A 20,717-nucleotide genomic window follows, 5' to 3' on the forward strand; every position below is an offset into this window, starting at 1 on the left:
AAAGATAGGGAGTTTTTAGCGGCTAAATTCTCTTCAGTTAACCTATTGTTAAACAGAATAATTGCTATACGAATCGACACGTAACTGGAATATTATGCGCTTAATTGAGTTGCTTGTTTCACTTATATATATATATATATATATATATATATATATATATATATATATATATATATATATATATATATATATATATATATATATATATATATATATATATATATATATAGAGAGGCGGGATCTCGTGAGTTTGGTTCTTATGGTGAGTTGTGAGTTGGGTGAATCTCAACCATTGAATAAAAGAAAATAAACGGCTCATATTCATAAAAACAAAAACGGCAAAGACTGACATTTAAAAAACGCGTTTGTCTTTCATTCCCTCACACATCCTTCGTCCTCTATTTTTAATCTGTTACTCACTCCATTCCCTGATAAAAATTCGGTTTCGTCATCTCCCTTTTGCGTTTTATTTTCTACCCATATTTCCATTTTACTCTTAAAGTTTGAAGAAATAATCACAAAGGCATCAAATTATTGAAGTAATTGAAGATCTCGATCAATTTTAGTCTACAATAACAATCAAACCCTTGAAATTTCTCAATCATATAAAGATATATAATTCGATCAGGAAGGGAAATCAAGTGTTGTGAAAGGTGGCCGAATTTACTTCCGAGTTCCGATAGCCATCACCCACGTGGTCAGATGTTGTGAACGGTGGCGGGGAGTCAGATAGATACTCGGAGGTCGTTGGTAGAAGCAGATGGTCGGGCGGATGGTTCTGGGTAAGTGGTGGCCGGCGGTGATTGATAGCGGTGGTGGTGAAAATTTCGATTTCTTTGTTGATTTGTCCAATTGTCTACATTTGAATCTTGGGAGTGAAAATTTTCTCAGCTGACGGACTTGTTGAATAAGTCGAGTTGAAACTTCTTCTTGCAGTTCCTTAATTAACAATCATATCAAATGACCCGACAGAACTGATCGCAAAGATAGGGTTGTTCTCCTCAAATGCAACTGTCAATTGTTGTGCGTAGCTTCCGGAGAGTATTAGCACGGAGGTACTGCATATGGGTGTGAGAGACCGAGTTTGAAGCGGACACGTCGTGGATGGTTTTATGACTTCTGCTGCGAATCCGAGCTCGGGGTGTTGACATGGTGCGACGGTCTAGAGTTGCCTGGCCGGGCGCGTGTGTCTTCTTCGCTGTGTCGGGTGAAAAGCATGGCAGCCCTGAGCTGCTCAATTGGTGATAGGTGGTGTGAAATTGGGTGGTTTGCGGTAGGAAGGCAGGTTGATTGAGAGAAGATGAAGGTTTGTGTTGGTGGGTTGATTGTTCATTGTTGAAGGACGAATAGAGCTTTGTTAATCAGACTTTGTGGAGCCTCAACTTCATGGCCATGACTAGTCATGATTTCCCAGGGGACAATTTCATCGAGTAAATTTAGTACATGGGGGCACACTGGTACCTATCACTTTCAGCTTCCTATGTTGGCCATTGTTGAAATTTTGGTTTGTTGTTAAACTCCAGGCATTTTTTCAGAGTTGGGAGTGAGCATATTTTCTTATGATAGGCCAGGATGTTTTTGTGTGTGCATTGCTTATTTAAGATATTACTTTTGTCAGGCCATCAGTTGTACACTAGCTGCTCTTGAATTGCGATGTTTGACAACTTGTTGGCTATTTCTTTTTAGCTTCCATGTATATACGACTCACTCGCATTTTTAGCTTTTATTTCTTAGATATGCTTGGCATTGAGTAATCATATAGAAGTCAGGATTGCTGGGTTAGGCAGGTTGTCTTAAATTACTTCTAAATCTGTTATATGTTCTATGACAAGATCAAAAGCCATTTGGAGTCCTTTGAACACGCGTATTGCTCTCTACCCGAGTAGCAAGCCAATCTATAATTGCCTTCTTTATTAAAAAAATAACCCAGATGAGGTTGGAACAACTATTGTGGGGGAAATAATGACTTCTTTATTAAAAAAATTAGTATAATGAGAAAATTAGAGAACACTACAATAATATAAGAATAACACTACAATAACATCGTAATAACAGTACAATAACACCAAAATAACACTATAATAACAGCACAATAACACAGAAAAAAAAGTAAAAAAATCAAAGCAGTAAAAAAAATTAAAGACCGGAATAACATCACAATAACACCAGAATAACAGTAGAATAACAACACAATAACACGTGTTAAAAAAAAAGATAAAAAAAAATCAAAGTCGTAAAAAAAATCAAAGTGACACCGGAATAACATCACAATAACACCAAAATAACAGCACAATAACACGCCGTAAAAAAAGAGTAAAAAAAACAAAGTAGTAAAAAAATCAAAGTAGTAAAAAATCAAAGTGACACCGGAATAACAACAGAATAACAGTAGAATAACAGTACAATAACACGTGGTAAAAAAAGAGAAAAAAAATCAAAGTCGTAAAAAAATCAAAATAACAGCAGAATAACATCACAATAACAGCGGAATAACAATAACAGCACAATCACATGTGGTAAAAAAAAAAAAGAAAAAAAAAAATCAAAGTCGTTAAAAAATCAAAGTAAAAAAAAGCACAATAATAACATAATAACACGAGGTAAAAAAAATAAGAGTAATATAATGAGAAAATTAGAGAAAACATAAGTGAAAAAAAAATCAAAGTTGTAACAGAAAAAAGCATAATAACACGAGGTAAACTAAATAACAATGCTTTTATATGACAACTAAGATTAATCTTGGCCACTCATCTCTAATTTAATCTAATGGTTGAGATTCACCCAACTCACAACTCACCATAAGAACCAAAATCACCAAATCCAATCTCTACATATTATATATATATATATATATATATATATATATATATATATATATATATATATATATATATATATATATATATATATATATATATATATATATACTAGGATAGTCATAAATTACTTAAAATCACCAATTGAAACAACCCCCCCCCCCACACACACACACACACACTTCGTAAATATGTTAGTAGCATGTGAATATGTAAGTTAGTTTGTAAATATGACTCCATAGTTAATTAGTTTTCTAGTCTCTCCGTGGAATCGACCCTTACTTGTTCTATACTACCTAAATCTGATATGAAACTTAGACAAGAGTAAAGTTATTAAATTATTAATTTGTATACGTTAAACGACATTTATCAAATTTTGGTGCCGTTGCCGGGGAGATTGTTATTAAATTAATTTTCTAGTGTGTTGTGTAAATATTTATATTAACTTATATTAATTCTTGTATTAGATTTTTCGTTGGATTTTCTCAGGCTGAAACGTAGACAACTTGTTGCTTGACCATTTTTGCATGATGGTTGCTTATCTTGTTTCTACCTATTTTTGAATCCGGCTTTAATTGTGTTCCTACCCTTCATTTTATTTATACTAAACTGAACAGTGTTATAGGATGTATGTATATGTTTTGTCAATTATACTCTATTGTTCATAAGTCATAACTATGTTGTAGTTATATCTAAAGTAGCTACCTGCTAAATACTTCTCTTGATGTAGCTAATACCGTTCCCTTACCCCTAACTTATATTGATTAGTTAGAAGTTGAATCATAGTTGAAGTTGAACTTTGTAGGAGGGCTCAGGTCTGATTCGATTTCATATTATTGAGGATCTAGAAGTGTCTTGTCGGTATTGACATTGAAGTTATGAGTGTTCATTTGGGTTGCCTATGCACTAAGCATTTCATGAATTACCTAGGTAAAGTAATGGTATAGAAGAGTGCGCGATATTTGGTAGTAAGAACGTGAATGAACAAATGATCGAGTAACGTTTTTTTAGGGGACTTGTAGTCTAGTTAGCTACTTGCCTCCTGGTGTACATTTAGCCTGATTCTATATATTACCAATAATTCTTGTGGGTTGACATAAATAAAGTTTGAAATTTGACATTACAGGACAAAGCAGTCTCAAATATGGTATAATTTGATAATTTGGGACAGTGAGTAGGTGGATGAACGATGGGTCGAGGAACGTTTTTTTTAGGGAACTCGTAGTTCGGCCGACTACTTGGCTTCTGGTTTTACGTTTGCTTGACTTTGAGTTTTATACTCACCATAATTTGACTCCCACCCTCATTTACTTCTCTCCCCTAATTTAAATATATTGTGCATTTACGTGTCAACTCATTTAAGATGGTTATAGAAAAATTATTTGATGGATAATTGATGATTGAGGCTATTCTGTGTACGTCAAGTCACAATAAAAACCAAGGCGTTTTTTGGGAGGCAACACAAGTTTAAATCTTTATTGCTTTCATGTGTGTTTATTTTATATGCTTTGTTAATTGCTTAGTTGAGTCGGCTTAAGTGCCTCCCCGAGTTTCGCTACCTTTGTAGTGGGATGTTAATAGGATCGGTAGCAACAACAAAAATTAGAAAATATAAAAAATACAAAAAGAGATTTTACTAGCTGCTGATTTTCTGGGTATTTTGCATTCTTTCTATTTCACTTGTCTTGGTCAAGTGTTTCTTTTTGCAAGAATCGGGTTACACATGGCTGTTGAGTTACAATTTGATTAAAGAAGGCACTGCTGCCTTGCTAAACCCCATGGACAGAAGTCGATCAGTCCTACTTGGAGGCTGAAATAATCACTGATGGGCACCTCCCTTATCAATCTGTGTTAGTGCTACATCATACTTGGCTGCCTTGACAGAATGTTACAAATGCTGGAGCATCTTGCTGTGAATGCTTCATATGAATCCGCAAAGTTCCTTTTTTCCTCTTATTTTTATTATATGCTTAAACGTTTAATCTCAATGTCCATTTCGACATCAAGGACGATGTCGAGATTAGGTGTGGGGGAGAGGCAAACTAAATATTCTGATAAATGGATTCATTCTTTTAAAAAAATTGCACACTTACAACCACTTTGTCTATGGGGTTTGATAACTTTTTGAGTTGTTAGTGGTCAACATGGGTAGTTTAGATCACTCGCGTGGAAAAATTAAAGCTGCTGGTTGGTTGTTAAATAAACTTAACGTATTATGACCTTTGGGTTTATTGGACTAACTAGACTAGGAAATGGATGATGAGTGCTAATCTAATTACTTCTCATGAGAGATCGTCTCCCATTAAATTAGTAGGAGACATAACAAGGAAAAAAAATTCAATAACTTCCTCACCCCATCATGTGAGAGGTCTCTCAATAACGCTATTGAGAGACCGTCTCTCTGAAGTTTTTGTGTTCAAAAAAATACTAAATTTTAAAATAATTTCACTAATATTAATAGTAGTATATTATAAAAAATGTTTTGAAGTCGTGTAAACATACTTTTTCCTCCATTTTGAACTTGGATTGATTAATTTTTCGACATAAATATTTTAAGTCTCTTTTAAATTAGAATTATAAAACACTTACTTTGGCTATCTTTATTAAACTTGACTCTAGAGTGTGGGAGCCTAAGCCGGTCTTATTAACCAATTAACTTTCGTAGGTGACTTTTGCTTTAAGTTCTTGACCTCAATTCTATCCGGGGCCCGAGTGATTAGACCCTTAGGGGAACCCAATCAATGTATTGGGAGAATGCCTAATGACTTGTCCGGATGGGCGGGATCCATTGGTGAAAAGCTCGCTTTAAGGGACACTAGATAAACGGGTATAGAAGGTGGAGATTTAAAAAAAAAGCGACAAAAAGAAAAAAAAAAAAAAAAAAAAAGAACAGAAGGAAAAAAAATGAAATGAAACCAAAAAAAAATGTTGAAAGCGAAAAAGTAAAAAGAAAAAAAATAAAGTGGGTGATGGAATGTTGGTGGTAAATTTAGGGATGACGGATACACTTGAATGCTCGGGAGAACGATCCTCGTACTATGTACAAAAAGTAAATCTCCTTTCCCTAGGACCTTAAATTGTCGAACCCCTCCTCTACGAGTCAATACATGATACGTGCATTTTATATAGCCTTTTTAAGTCTCTTATGCACGCATTTTCTTGTAATTCTCGTAGTATTAAGCTACGAAATGCCCCGAATAGTCTACTTTGGTTCGTTTGGCTTTTATTGCATGAATGGACCCGAAAGAAGCAGAATCGAGCCTTTTTATTGGCCGCTAAGCTTGCATTTAGGAGATGAGTGGATTTGGAGCGGAAATGCTACTACCTTAGGATGCTTGAAGTCATCTTGGAAGATAAATCAACGAGTCATAGCTGGCTGCAGTGGTGAATCATCGATCGAGGACTTTTGTTAGCTTACTTGTTCGATCGAATGTTTTTGAATGATGAGAAGACTCGATCAAATGCTTCCTGTGTTCGATCGAGAGGTGCATATTCAAGGTTCCTCGATCGAGTAAACAAAGTCCTCAATCGAGAAGTTTGGCTGAGGATTTGTTCGATCGAGAGGTTTCAATCTGTTCGATCGAGTAGATATCTATCTGAACGCGAGATTTTATTTCGCGTGAACTTATTTATCCTATTAGGTTATGTTTAATAAATATCTTTCATATAAAAAGGAAGGACGTCAATTAGGTTTAGGATATCTCTTTCATTTTTCTTGAACCCTTTGTGCTGTTGAACGTTGCTTGCTTCTCTTTCCCGGATCTCAAACTTTTGTAATTCTTTCTTCCCTTTTACTCTAAGTTTTATTCTTCTTTCATCATCTTTATACCATGCTTACTATTATTCTATCTGTCGTTCTTATTTTATTCATTGTTATGCGTAGCTAATTCTCTAATGCTAGGATTAGGGGAACCATGATAGTATAGAAATGATGCGATAATTTGGTTTAGGAGGTTTTATTGTGAGAATTGATTCATTAGCAATATAAATGTAATTATTAGGTTGAATTCATGCAACTGAAGTAATTAAACTGGCTAAATTCAGACCTAGATCGAGAGATTGGAATGAATAGACCTGCTATGAACAATAGACTACACTAACGAGGGTCAAAGCTAAGTTAGTGGTATTTTAGGGCGGATAACGGACCGAGAGGACCTTTCCATTACCCTTCTCACATCAGACCGACTGACCTACCTTTAGCTGATTTGTGTGATAACATGGTGAACCGACATCCTAGTATCTCTTTCTATATTTCATCTCAATCCCTTCCACTTTTGCCCTGTTTTTACTTTTATTGCTTTTAGTTTGGAAATCAAATCAAAATACCCCCAATTGTGACCATAGACAGACTGATTAACGAGTAGATAGTGATCGCCTTCCTGTGGCTACGATACCCGACTTGCCTCTCCTGCATTAGTTAGAGCCCGTTGGTTTTATTTTTGATAGGGTTGCGATAGCCGTGTCAAATTTTGGCGTCGTTGCCGGGGAGGCAACTATTCTATCTGCTTGTTTTATTTTTGTCTGTCTTAAGCCTCAAGGAATTTATTCCTTGGGGCAGTTCTTACTTTCTTTTCTAGTGCTGTTTTGATAGGTCTTACAGGTCCTACCTAGACAGGTCTAGGAGAAAGATCATCAAAGGGAAGGCTTGAGTACCTTTGATCTTCCACCTATGTTCCATTCTATGGCACAACAGGTGGTCTACTATGAGAGATGTGGTGCTGTGGGGCACATTGCTGTTATTTGTTTGGCAGAGAACGACGAATTCTATGCGTTTAGGCAGCGTAGACAAGCTAGTCAATCTTATGCATTTGTGCCGCCACGTCCGTTTCAGGAATGAGGCTATCAAAAGCCTCCATTTGTTTGGCCACCGCAACGATAAGCTCCTCCTCTTGATGAACAGAAAGAAGAGATTGCTGAATTGAAGTCTTTGGTGAAGGCACTTGCACTTCAAATACAAGAAGATGATAAATCTATATAGGCACACATCAAGGAATTCGAGTCTCAAATAGCTCAATTAGCTGTCGACTTGGACGTTAGGCACTCAGAGACGGTATATACAATATGTACCGAAAGCGGTCTTTCTTATGAAAGACCTGAGTTGCCTATTGACGATGATGATATGTATGACTCGGAATCTGAAGATTTATCTGAAAACAAAGCATCATACGAAGACTTCTGCACTGTACAGCAACAAGAGCTCGATCGAACAGAATTCATCCCTCGATCGAACACTTTTCACGAAGAATCACTCGGTCGAGTAGTTATATATGATCGATCGAGTAATATTCAGAAGGAAAGCTCTCGATCGAGTACCATTTTTGCTCGATTGAACACAATAGGCACAGAGAGCAATGCTATGTCATCTAGGTCCATTTCGGATGACGATTTGGAAGAAGAGAATGGTTATGGTGAATCTCCCATTTGGAAAGCCGAGCTGGATGCTTTAGAGGCTGCAATATATGGGAGAGAACCCAGAAAGGAGGGGAACGAGAAGGTAGCTGATTCAGTGAATGTTCCTAGTACGGTAGAGGTAATTTACTCTTTTATCAATGATTCCGACGTTAGGAGCGACTGACCTGAGGTAATTAACGATAACTTTATAATTATTGGTATGGCGGATAGTAAATTCACTCTTGTGACCTCTACTTTATGTTTCAATGCTCCACCCTCTCCCGTTTGGAAAATAATTTAATAATATTTCACCATGCTTGTCATCGGAAATTTGTTAAGTCGGAACGGTACCTCAGATGTCTCTTATATGCTCCGCCTTTATTATGGTGCTACTTATGCTTTTGTGTAGCACATGCGCAGATTTACGATCGGTTGCTGAGAGCTTTGAGTTGCTTTAATTGTGACCACTGGATTAGTTGAGGTGAAGACAAAAAGAGGTCGAGGTGGGACCTGTCTGAAACTAGCGATGTCCAAGAGGCAACCCGAGTTTAAAACTTTTCAATTGATTTACGAACATTTTAGTTTTTGTTGTGTGTGTAATAATTGGTTTTTACAACCATAGGTTGTGAACAATTTAGACTTGGTTTTTGGTCATTTTTGTGGTTGCTATTTGCGTCTTTGCAGGTGCTTTACCAACGCCTAGGAGTACGCGCAATAGGGAGCTTTCGATGGAGCTATTTTCTACTCGATCGAGTTTTTGACTCCCTCAATCGAACGCTTATCTTCCTCGATCGAGCACCCACAGAAACTGACATCTCGATCAAGTAATCCTTTTTCCTCGATCGACCACTTTTGCAGCCCAATGTGCTCGATCGAGTACACTGCTCTCTCGATCGAGTACTATCAAGATTCAGTTGTTTGGATTCGCTTTCAGTGACGTTTATGAGGCTGTTAGTGACCTCCCATGTCGCTGGCTGGTTTGGGGAGGTCCTTACTTCGGGTATTCCTGTAAGTTTTTCGAGCATCATTCTTCTTTTCAGTTTGCATTTCCTTTCCCTATTTTTGGGTACAATGAGGGCATTGTACGGTTTGGTTTGAGAAGGTATATGCATCCATATCTGTGTCTGCATACTGTTTTTACTGCATTTCTGTTATCACGTTTAATTTTCTGCTTGCATTGTTTTTTTATTTCAAAAATCTAAAAAAAAAAAATTTAAAAATTCGAAAATTCAAAAAATTTCCATGTCTCATTTTGCATATAGGTTGAGTCGGAACGGTAGATTTCAACACTAGTAGAAAAATCACATTTGGCAAGTAGAAAAGGCTACGGTTGTTGCAAATAACCGTAGTCTTTTATAAAAGGCTACGGTTGTGAATAAACACTGTAGCCAAAAATATTCGTGAATATATAAGGGATCGGTCATAGAAGTAACCGTTGCCTTAAGTAAATAAGAAAAAACAAAGAAAAAAAGAAATCAGGTATAGAAATATCTAGAACAATGTCTAGGGTTTCCTAGGGTTCCCGTCTATACTTCCTCGTTCTCTGTCTAATCTTCTTCGTTTTCTCCTCTTTCTCGAGGCTTATCTTGCGATTTCTTTCGCGAGATTAGTTTCTTTTTTCGTTTTCTTGTTTTGTTTTGGTTTTTTGTGCAGGTGCCAAATGTCAAGTGGAACACGAGGGAAGCATCGGGAAGGGAAAGAGCCTATGGATGACGAAGGTAGTACGTTCGAATGGGAGGAGGATGGAGGCGATGCTAGTGCTAAGAACGATCAGATTTTGGTGGGAAAATTCATTATGGGCGTTGAGAGCCATTAATGTGAAGGCAGCGATTGATACGATGATTAAATTGTGGAACCCGATGAGGCCAATAATGGGGAATATTGTCGATGCTAAGAGAAGACTTTCGTTTTTCGGTTCGAAAATGAAAGGGATAAAACTAGGGTTCTGGAAGGCCAACCATGGCATTTTGAAAAATTCATGTGATGTTTCAACGAGCCGAATCCTACAGGTAAAATCACTGACGTCCCGCTATCGCTTTTTCCAATTTGGGCTAGAATCTATGTGTAACACCCCCATACTCCGAGTGCCTTACCGGGACCACTCAGGTATGAAGACATCACCATCTCGGTCGCCCGAGGTATGATAATCAAATAGACAAAACAGAAACAACATTTATTATAAATAGTTTAATGAATAAGTACAATCCTCGAAACCAAACTGAAAGTACAATACATTATTCCAAACTAACTGTTCTCAACTGAAATGTAAATAAATGCTAAACTACAGCGGAAGACTCTATCGTCATGTCGTGGCCATCCCAGCTATCCCAGTAACATCTCTATACCTGTTCAATATCTGCTCACCATCCCCGAATGGATCACCGCAGTTTTACAAAACAACACCGGGTCGAGACTAATCACACAATCAATATAAATAACAACAATAAGACAAACAGACAGCTGAACTGTCACACACACACACACACCACCAACTCCCATCATCTCAATACTGACTGTCCACTGGACCCACCGCTGGGGGGGACCGCAGCCGTTCCCACCTAAGCCCCGCTCATCGTACGAGCGATAACCCTGTCCATTAATGTTCACATCCCCTTTCGTGGCGGGTTCCACGAAGGGCGAAACTAGGGCGTGAGATCACTCCCGCAAGTGACCCCACTCAGCCGAGAACGCATCTCGAGAGCCATAGAAACCAATCACAATCACAATCACAATCACAATTATCATATCAAACAACTAACTACAAAGACATCACCAATATCCCATTATGGGACTAATACCGAGTAGAAATCCTACTGGAAAGCACAACACGCAGACGGTATCTACAGCTGTCTCAAAACGCCTCTTCTACGAATTCTCCTCCTAACATATAACACATAAAGACTACCAATTACTTACTATTCATAAAACCTCCAAATCCTAAATTAGGGTTTGACCAAACCTAGCAAAACATTATATAAATTATATTAAAAGCTTACCCTCGACGCAAGGAATCCAACGACACGAACTACGATACGAACTGACCGTCTGAACTCCGGGAATTGTTAAGGATGCGATTAGGAGGATGACTGACTGCTTTCTCTCTTAAACAGGTTTTAGGTTTTGGTAAAAGTGAATTAAAACAACGACGATTAAGTTTAAATACCCTAATCGCATAATTAACAAAACCCGCGAAAAACTCCCCGTAAACCGGACACTCGATCGAGTACCCAAGGTACTCGATCGAGTACCCCCCTACTCGATCGAGTGCCCCAGCTACTCGATCGAGTGCCCAACAGGTCAGAAACTATTTTATTCTGTAACATACCCTTACTCGACAGAGTAAGGGCTACTCGATAGAGTACCCCCAAGACTATAAATACGGAGTATTACAGTCTTCCCTCCTTAAAAGGAACTTCGTCCCCGAAGTTCAAACCACTACTAAATAAAGGTACTCCCATAAGCTTCCCGACTCGAAGGTCAAAATAAACACAACGTAAAACATGATACTAACCCAACTTATCCCGACAAACATACCGACACAATCATATAAAATGGGTGTAAAAACTCTTAAAAACTCTCGCGATCATCTCCTACCCCCCTAAAAGAAACAAGGTTACGTCCCCGTAACCATACATACCTGATCAAAAAGGAAAGGGTAACGCTCTTTCATGATATCCTCCGCCTCCCATGTAGCTTCCTCAGACTCATGGTTAGACCAAAGGATCTTAAGCGTAACCTGTCTCACCACTCCTGGTCTTTCTAACTTTTCGGTCTAGGATCCGCTTAGGCACCTCAAGGTACGATAAAGACTCATCCACTCTAAGCTCTCGCCTCCAACACATGTGACGGGTAACTCACATACTTCCGCAGCTGCGATACATGAAACACATTATGCACTCTCTCCAATGCAGGGTAAAAAGCCAAACGATAAGCCACTTCCCCAACTCGCTCCAAGATCTCATAAGGCCCTATAAACTTCTGACTTAGCTTGCCTTTCTTCCCAAACCTCATAACCCCACGCATAGGAGACACTTTCAGAAGAACCTTGTCCCCAACTTGAAACTCTATGTCCCGACGGTGTAGATCTGCATAACTCTTCTGTCGATCCTGAGCTGCTCTCATCCGTTCCCTGATCATCTTAATCTGTTCCACCATCTCATGTACCATCTCTGGTCCTAAAACCACTTTGCCTCAAAGACTATCGTCCCAACAGATCGGACTCCTACATCTCCTCCCATACAAAGCCTCAAACGGTGCCATACCAATACGGTGTGATAGTCGTTGTTGTAAGAAAACTCTATCAAGTCCAACCTCTGCTCCCCGCTACCACCAAAATCCATCACACAAGCTCGCAACATATCCTCAAGAGTCTTGATTGTTCTCTCGCCGCTGCCGTCTGTCGCAGATGAAATGTTTGTACTCATCTTCAAAGCTCGTTCCCAACGATTCCCGCAACTCCTTCCAAAACCTTGATATAAACCTCGCATTTCTGTCAGACACTATGTCCTTAGGGACTCCATGTAACTTAAGCACGTTCTTTCGATAGGCCATAGCCAGTTGTGCCTTAGTCCATGTATCTTTCATTGGAATAAAGTGAGCTGACTTGGTCAGACGATCCACTATCACCCAAATCATATTGTTACCTTGTTGACTCTTAGGCAAACCCACAATGAAATCCATGGAAATGGATTCCCACTTCCACTCAGGCACCTCCAAAGACTGAACCTTACCTTGTGGTCTTCTCTGTTCCCCTTTAACTCTCTGGCATGTCAAACAACGGGACACAAACTCAGCTATCTCTTTCTTCATCCCAGGCCACCAAAACGTTTTCTTCAAATCTTTGTATAGCTTATCTCCACCCGGATGAACTGAATATGGTGTGCAATGCGCTTCTGTCATGATCGTCTTTTTCAACTCCTCGTCATTAGGAACACACCACCTACCATCAAACCTCAAGCTACCATCTGTATGAATGGAAAACCGGGACACTGTCCCTTTCTCTACTCCAGCTCTCCACTCCACTATCTTAGGATCCAAAGCCTGCTTATCCCGAATATCATCATAAAACTCCATGTGTACTGTCATATCACCCATGGCATCTCCTTTCTGCATCATATGTATCCCGAACCTCGCTACCTCATCTCTCAGCCTCATCAAAGATAGAGTTGTACACAAGGAATGTACACTCTTCCTACTCAAAGCATCAGCTACAACATTGGCATTCCCTTCATGGTAGATGATTTCCATGTCATAATCGCCAATCAACTCCATCCACCTCCTCTGTCTCATGTTCAACTCCTTCTGCGTGAAGATGTACTTGAGACTCTTATGATCAGAAAATACCTTAAAGATTGCTCCATAAAGGTAATGTCTCCAAATCTTGAGAGCAAACACCACCGCACCCAACTCCGTGTCATGAGTAGGGTAATTCTCCTCATAAGGCTTCAACCGCCTAGAAGCATAGGCGATCACTTTACCATTCTGCATTAACACACATCCCAACCCATTCTTCGAGGCATCTGTATAAACCTCAAAATTCTCGCTCCCTTCAGGCAATGCGAGGACAGGAGCTGTGGTCAAACGCTCCTTTAATGTTTGGAACGTCGTCTCACAACCCTCATCCCAACGAAACCTGTTCTCTTTCCTCATCAACGCTGTCATCGGTCTAGCTATCTTGAAGAAATCTTTCACGAACCGTCTGTAGTATCCAGCTAAACCCAAGAAACTCCTCACCTCAGCAACATTCTTTGGTGCTTCCCACTTTGTCACTGCCTCAATCTTCGCCGGATCCACAGCTACCCCATCTTTAGAGATTACATGCCCCAGAAAGGCAACTTTCTCCAACCAGAACTCACACTTGGACAGCTTAGCATATAACTCATGATCTCTCAAAGTCTGCAACACGATCCTCAGATGCTCCTCATGCTCCTCCTTAGTCTTAGAGTAGACTAAGATGTCATCGATAAACACCACTACAAACTGATCCAAGAACTGTCTGAAGATCCTATTCATCAAATCCATAAACACTGCCGGCGCATTAGACAACCCAAATGGCATCACCACATACTCATAATGGCCATACCTCGACGTGAAAGCTGTCTTTGGTATGTCCACATCTCTAATCTTCACTTGATGGTACCCCGACCTCAGATCGATCTTAGAAAAGACTGTTGCACCACTCAACTGATCAAACAGGTCATCTATCCTTGGCAAAGGATACTTGTTCTTTATCGTCACACGGTTCAGCTCCCGGTAATCTATGCATAACCTCAAAGTTCCATCCTTCTTCTTCACGAAAAGAACTGGTGCTCCCCAAGGCGATACACTTGGTCTAATGTATCCCTTCTCTATCAAATCATCCAACTGCTTCCTAAGCTCCTCCATCTCCTTAGGACCCATACGGTACGGTGCCTTAGAGATTGGCCCCGTCCCTGGCTTCAACTCAACGGTGAAATCTATCTCCCTCTTCGGTGGCAACCCCGGAATCTCCTCCGAAAAACATCTCGCAAACTCCCCCACCACCGGTATCTCATCAATCTGCCGGGCTCTCTATCCGGTCATCTCTCACATGGCACAAAATCGAGGACATCCCTTCCTCGGATACGACTTCAAAGTGACAAATTTAATCAACTTAACTTTGGGTTTGACTAGAAACCCACGATAAGACACACTTACACCCTTAGGACCTCTAAGGGACACTCTCTTTGATGACAAGTCTATCTTAGCCTTATACTTTCCTAACCAATCCATCCCAACTATCATCTCAAAACCATTAAAAGGAAACTCTAGCAAGTCTACCGGGAAATCGACTTGCCCAACTATCAAAGATACATCTCTAAACAACCTCCCACACGATACAGACTCACCCGAAAGTATGAAAACTTGCTCCCTAACAGACTCATATACTCTCAAACCCAACTGCTTTACATGACTCGAAGACACAAACGACTGAGAAGCCCCCGAATCAAATAAAACAAACGTAGGAATACCATTAACAAGGAATGTACCAGTGATAACGTGCGCATCCTCCTCAGCTGCCTTCTTGTCCATCATGAACAACTTGCCATCGGTCTTCCGCCCACCTCCCCGGACAAGATTAGGCGATGCGGTCGGCTTAGCACCCGACCCTTGATTGTTGTTGTTGTTCATCGGTGTCTTCGATAAGAATTACCGCCGTTGCGGTTGCCTCCACTCGGTAGCTCGACCTCCCGGTTTGGCCATGATCCACCGGTCCATTGCTCGCAAAGCTCGTGCGGGTCTCTCGAAAGAATCCCGGTGCACTTGTGCACTCATGTCTCTTGTGGCCTACGCCACCACAACCAAAGCAGTCACTCCCGGCTAGTGCTCACACTCCCACGGCCTCGCCCAAAGGAAGTTCCAAAGACTAAACCCGGACCCGAAGAAAATCCCTTAGATTGATTGTGGTTGCCTTTCTTGAAATTAGATTGGCCACCACCCTCGCTCTCCCGACTTCCTCTTCTTTCCACCCGACCTCTCCCGAGCCATCTCCACTAGTCTCTCGGCTCTCCCACCCTCTCATACGCTTCCTTTACATCGCAAGGACTCCCACGGGTAACTTATCCATAATTTTCGTGGTTAGCCCTCTCTCAAACCTCAAAGCCGATTCTCCTCACTCAAACCCATATCCTCGATATCCGGATTTCTCATTGAACTGTCTCGTAGTACTCACCACAGACATCTCAAAGATCATCTTAAACTTATCGAACTCCTCTCTCAACTTACTCCTCACATGTTCTGGTACGAACTCCTTCCTCACAGCCCTACGAAACTCCTCCCAAGGTATAGCAGGTAACCCCTGGTTGGTATATATCTCCTTGGCACTCACTTTCACCGAATCCCACCATTTGCCACCGCCTCCCTCGGATAGAATGCAGCCGATCCACTCTCATCTCATCGGACAAATAACTAAATCTAGTATGTTCTCCATCTCCCTCAGCCAACTATCAAGATGGTTAGGCTCCTCAACTCCCTTGTACTCCTTCGGGTTAAACCTCGCAATAGAGAGGCTAACTTTAGCATGGTCAACCTCCTTCTCCTTACTCTTATCCTTGTCCTCATTCACTCTCTTCAGGGTCTCAGTAAGAGCATCCTGGTGCTCTAACATCTTGACGATGTCGTCCGTGGTCATAAGCTCAGCTCTTGCATACAAAGCATTTCTCTTTGGCGGCATCTTGAAACTATACATATATAAGAAAAGGGTAGACATGAACACACGCACTAAACTTCAAAACACGAAAACACGCTGCCCAGAACCTACTCGATCGAGTACCCAAACCCACTCGATCGAGTAACGGGCTACTCGATCGAGTGCCCCCATGTACTCGATCGAGTACCCAAACTCCAGAACCAAACAGACCTTCTGATCTCTAACCCACTCGATCGAGTATCTAGGCTACTCGATCGAGTGACCCCCTACTCGATCGAGTACCCCTTGTTACTCGATCGAGTGCCCCAAAACGCGATTCTGGACTCAAAATCGCCATAAACCTACCCGATCGAGTCGACCTCACTCGATCAAGTACCACTAATACGTAAGAGCTACCCGCATATTACGTCACATACTAACATGCTAACTTTATAAAATCATATGATATCATAATAAATATGCTACGCATCTACTCTACTATCAACAAGATCAATTCGTCATGCCATTAAAGCCACATTGTAAACATCCAACATGTTATTCCATCATCACGTCTACATATATATTACTTTTCTTTCACATTCTCAACTTCTCCTTCAACATCCAACAATCACACATTCCATCACATTGTCACGCAAGTTACTAAGCACACACATGACTCAACACACATTTCCCCCATGTGACCGGTTCAAAGTTGTAGGGCGAACCCCGCGACTTTAGGACGTCTCCCAAGCCTTTGCACTAGCTCCTACAACTTTTACCCCGGGTTCATTTTAATTGACTCCCTATGTTTATTAAGTTCATTGGTTACAGGTTTCAGGATCGTCGCTCTGATACCATTTGTAACACCCCCATACTCCGAGTGCCTTACCAGGACCACTCAGGTATGAAGACATCACCATCTCGGTCGCCCGAGGTATGATAATCAAATAGGCAAAACAGAAACAACATTTATTATAAATAGTTTAATGAATAAGTACAATCCTCGAAACCAAACTGAAAGTACAATACATTATTCCAAACTAACTGTTCTCAATCGAAATGTAAATAAATGCTAAACTACAAAAGAAGACTCTATCGTCATGTCGTGGCCATCCCAAATATCCCAAAGATCATCTCTATACTGTTCAATATCTCGCTCACCATCCCCGAATGGATCACCGCAGGTTTTACAAAACAACACCGGGGTCAGTACTAATCACACAATCAATATAAATAACAACAATGAGACAAACAGACAAAATCACACACACACACACACACCACCAACTCCCATCATCTCAATACCGACCGTCCACTGGACCACCACCGCTGGGGGACCGCAGCTGTTCCCACCTAAGCCCCGCTCATCGTACGAGCGATAACCCCGTCCATTAATGTGCACATCCCCTTTCGTGGCGGGTTCCACGAAGGGCGAAACTAGGGCGTGAGATCACTCCCGCAAGTGACCCCACTCAGCCGAGAACGCATCTCGAGAGCCATAGAAACCAATCACAATCACAATCACAATCACAATTATCATATCAAACAACTAACTACAAAGACATCACCAATATCCCATTATGGGACTAATACCGAGTAGGAAATCCTACCTGGAAAGCACAACACGCAGACGGTATCTACAAATGTCTCAAAATGCCTCTTCTACGAATTCTCCTCCTAACATATAACACATAAAGACTACCAATTACTTACTATTCACAAAACCCCAAATCCTAAATTAGGGTTTGACCAAACCTAGCAAAACATTATATAAATTATATTAAAAGCTTACCCTCGACGCAAGGAATCCAACGACACGAACTACGATACGAACTGACCGTCTGAACTCCGGGAATTGTTAAGGATGCGATTAGGAGGATGACTGACTGCTTTCTCTCTTAAACAGGTTTTAGGTTTTGGTAAAAGTGAATTAAAACAACGACGATTAAGTTTAAATACCCTAATCGCATAATTAACAAAACCCGCGAAAAACTCCCCAGAAACCGACACTCGATCGAGTACCCAAGGTACTCGATCGAGTACCCCCCTACTCGATCGAGTGCCCCAGCTACTCGATCGAGTGCCCAACAGGTCAGAAACTATTTTATTCTGTAACATACCCTTACTCGACAGCGTAAGAGCTACTCGATAGAGTACCCCCAAGACTATAAATACGGAGTATTACACTATGACCTACCTATTTCCGGCCGAACGAATTTGGTAAATGCCCAGAAACTAGGAAACTGCTTGGGGAAGTTTATAGGCTTCGAACATGGCCCTAATGCGGAACTTGATAGGGCGATTAGAGTACGGATTTACTATGATATTATGGTGCCCCTTAAGTCATCAGTGCCAGTTCGTATGAAAGACGGACGTACTATTAATTTCCCAGTCAAATATGAGCGTCTTCCTACATATTGTTATGGGTGTGGTTTGATAGGACATGGAGAAAAAGATTGTGAAGATGGTCCTTATGAAGAGGACGACTTGAAGTTCGGGGATTGGTTACAAGCCTCGCCGTGGAAAGTTATAAAAACAGCTAAAGAGGGAGGGGGGAAGGCAGCTAGAGACTTAAGATCAAGCTTTGAGGCCGCGGGAATGGAAGATAATGAGGAGACGATTTCAGCTATGATCAAAAAGTTGCAACTTATTTCGCTTGATCTCAAAAATAAGAAGAACGTGCTTTCAAAAAAATATGAAGGGGGTGCTGATGGGGAGTGCAGAGAGGAAAGGGAGGACGTGAGGGTAAATGAGGCACAAAGGGGAAGATTGGGAGTCATGGGGTCTGAGGAGTTGAGTGAGGGTCGAACTGAGGAAGAAGGGGAGCAATGGAGTGTCTTGATGGGTCTGGAAAGAGGAGTAAGAACGGGCAGTGATGGGGGTGCTGTAATAGAGCCCCGTTCTGTGGAGGTGGATGTTGCGGGGCAGGGCAAAACCGGGGAGAATGGATGCAGTGGAGGGGGGGAAGAAAGGAGGATCAGGGGGGAAGGAAGGTAGTGGGAGTTGGACGAGAATCAAGAGGACGGATATGGGAGTTGGGGCAGTGGAGAGGAGGGATTTGGGGATTGATCATGGAGGAAAAAGAGGGCGAGAGGAGATATCAATGATCATGGCTCAAAAAAGATCGAAGCTAGATACAGACGGGGGCGTCTTGATACCTGAGGCGAAGGTTGACTTAGATCAACCCCGCCGGGCCCAATGAATCTTTTAAGCATCAACTGCCGGGGCTTGGGAAACCCCGACACGGTTACAACGCTCCGTGCTTTGATACAGAGGGAGGCCCCGGCTATGTTGTTTTTATGTGAAACGAAACTATGTGGTCGTGAAATGAGGAGGGTGAGGGAGAAATTGGAGGGGTATTATAGTATGGAAGTTGATAGTGCAGGGAGATCGGGAGGTCTTACTTTTCTGTGGAGGAAGGTGGTCGACTGTGTCTTTATGTCAGCGTCGTTGCATCATATGGATTTCACTGTTCGAGGAGAGGATGGAGAGTGGCGAGTTACAGGTTTCTATGGGTGGCCTTCGGTGTCGGATAGGCATCTTTCGTGGGAGCTGCTTAGGCTCTTAGGGAGGCAGTCGTAGATTCCATGGGTATGTATAGGAGACTTTAATGAAGTGCTCTTTTAGACAGAGATGAAAGGGGGTAGCAGGCCGTAGAGACAGATGAACAACTTTCGAGAAGCTGTTGACGAGTGTGGATTACGAGATGTGCCATGGGAAGGATACAATTTTTCTTGGGATAATGGGCAAGTGGGAGAAGCGAATAGACAGTGTATGCTAGATAGGGCGCTTTGCACGGCTCCTTGGCTTGAGAAATTTCCATATGCGAGAAACTTTTATCTTGATAGACAGTGGTCAGATCATGCGCCCATCAAGCTTTGCTTAAATAGGAGAAATGAAGAAACAACGAGGATACGAAGCTTTAAATTTGAACAGGTATGGGTGGGGGTTGAGGGTTGTCGGGAAGCTATTGAGAGAGGGGTCAAAAAAGGCAATGGAAATTTGGTAAGGGTCCTAAATGAATGCAGTAAGGAATTGAGAGCTTGGAAGAGCTTGAGTATCTAGGGCATTGGCAGGGATATAGGGAGGAAGACTAAGCATCTTGTTCGGTTAAATGAGGGAGAGAGAACGGAGGAAAATGTTAGGAGACGGCGTGCTCTAGTTGCGGATATAGCTGACTTGCGTTGGAAGGAAGAGCAATATTGGCGGCAACGATCACGGGCTCTTTGGTTAAAAGATGGAGACCGTAACACGGCTTTTTTCCATAATAGGGCGGGGGAGCGTAAGAGGAAAAATTTCATTGGTAGGCTTATTGATGATAATGGGAATGAGCACACAGGGAGGTTAATGTGGAAAATATTGCT

This window comes from Silene latifolia, chromosome Y (genome assembly GCF_048544455.1).
Source record: "Silene latifolia isolate original U9 population chromosome Y, ASM4854445v1, whole genome shotgun sequence".
Taxonomy (NCBI): Eukaryota; Viridiplantae; Streptophyta; class Magnoliopsida; order Caryophyllales; family Caryophyllaceae; genus Silene; species Silene latifolia.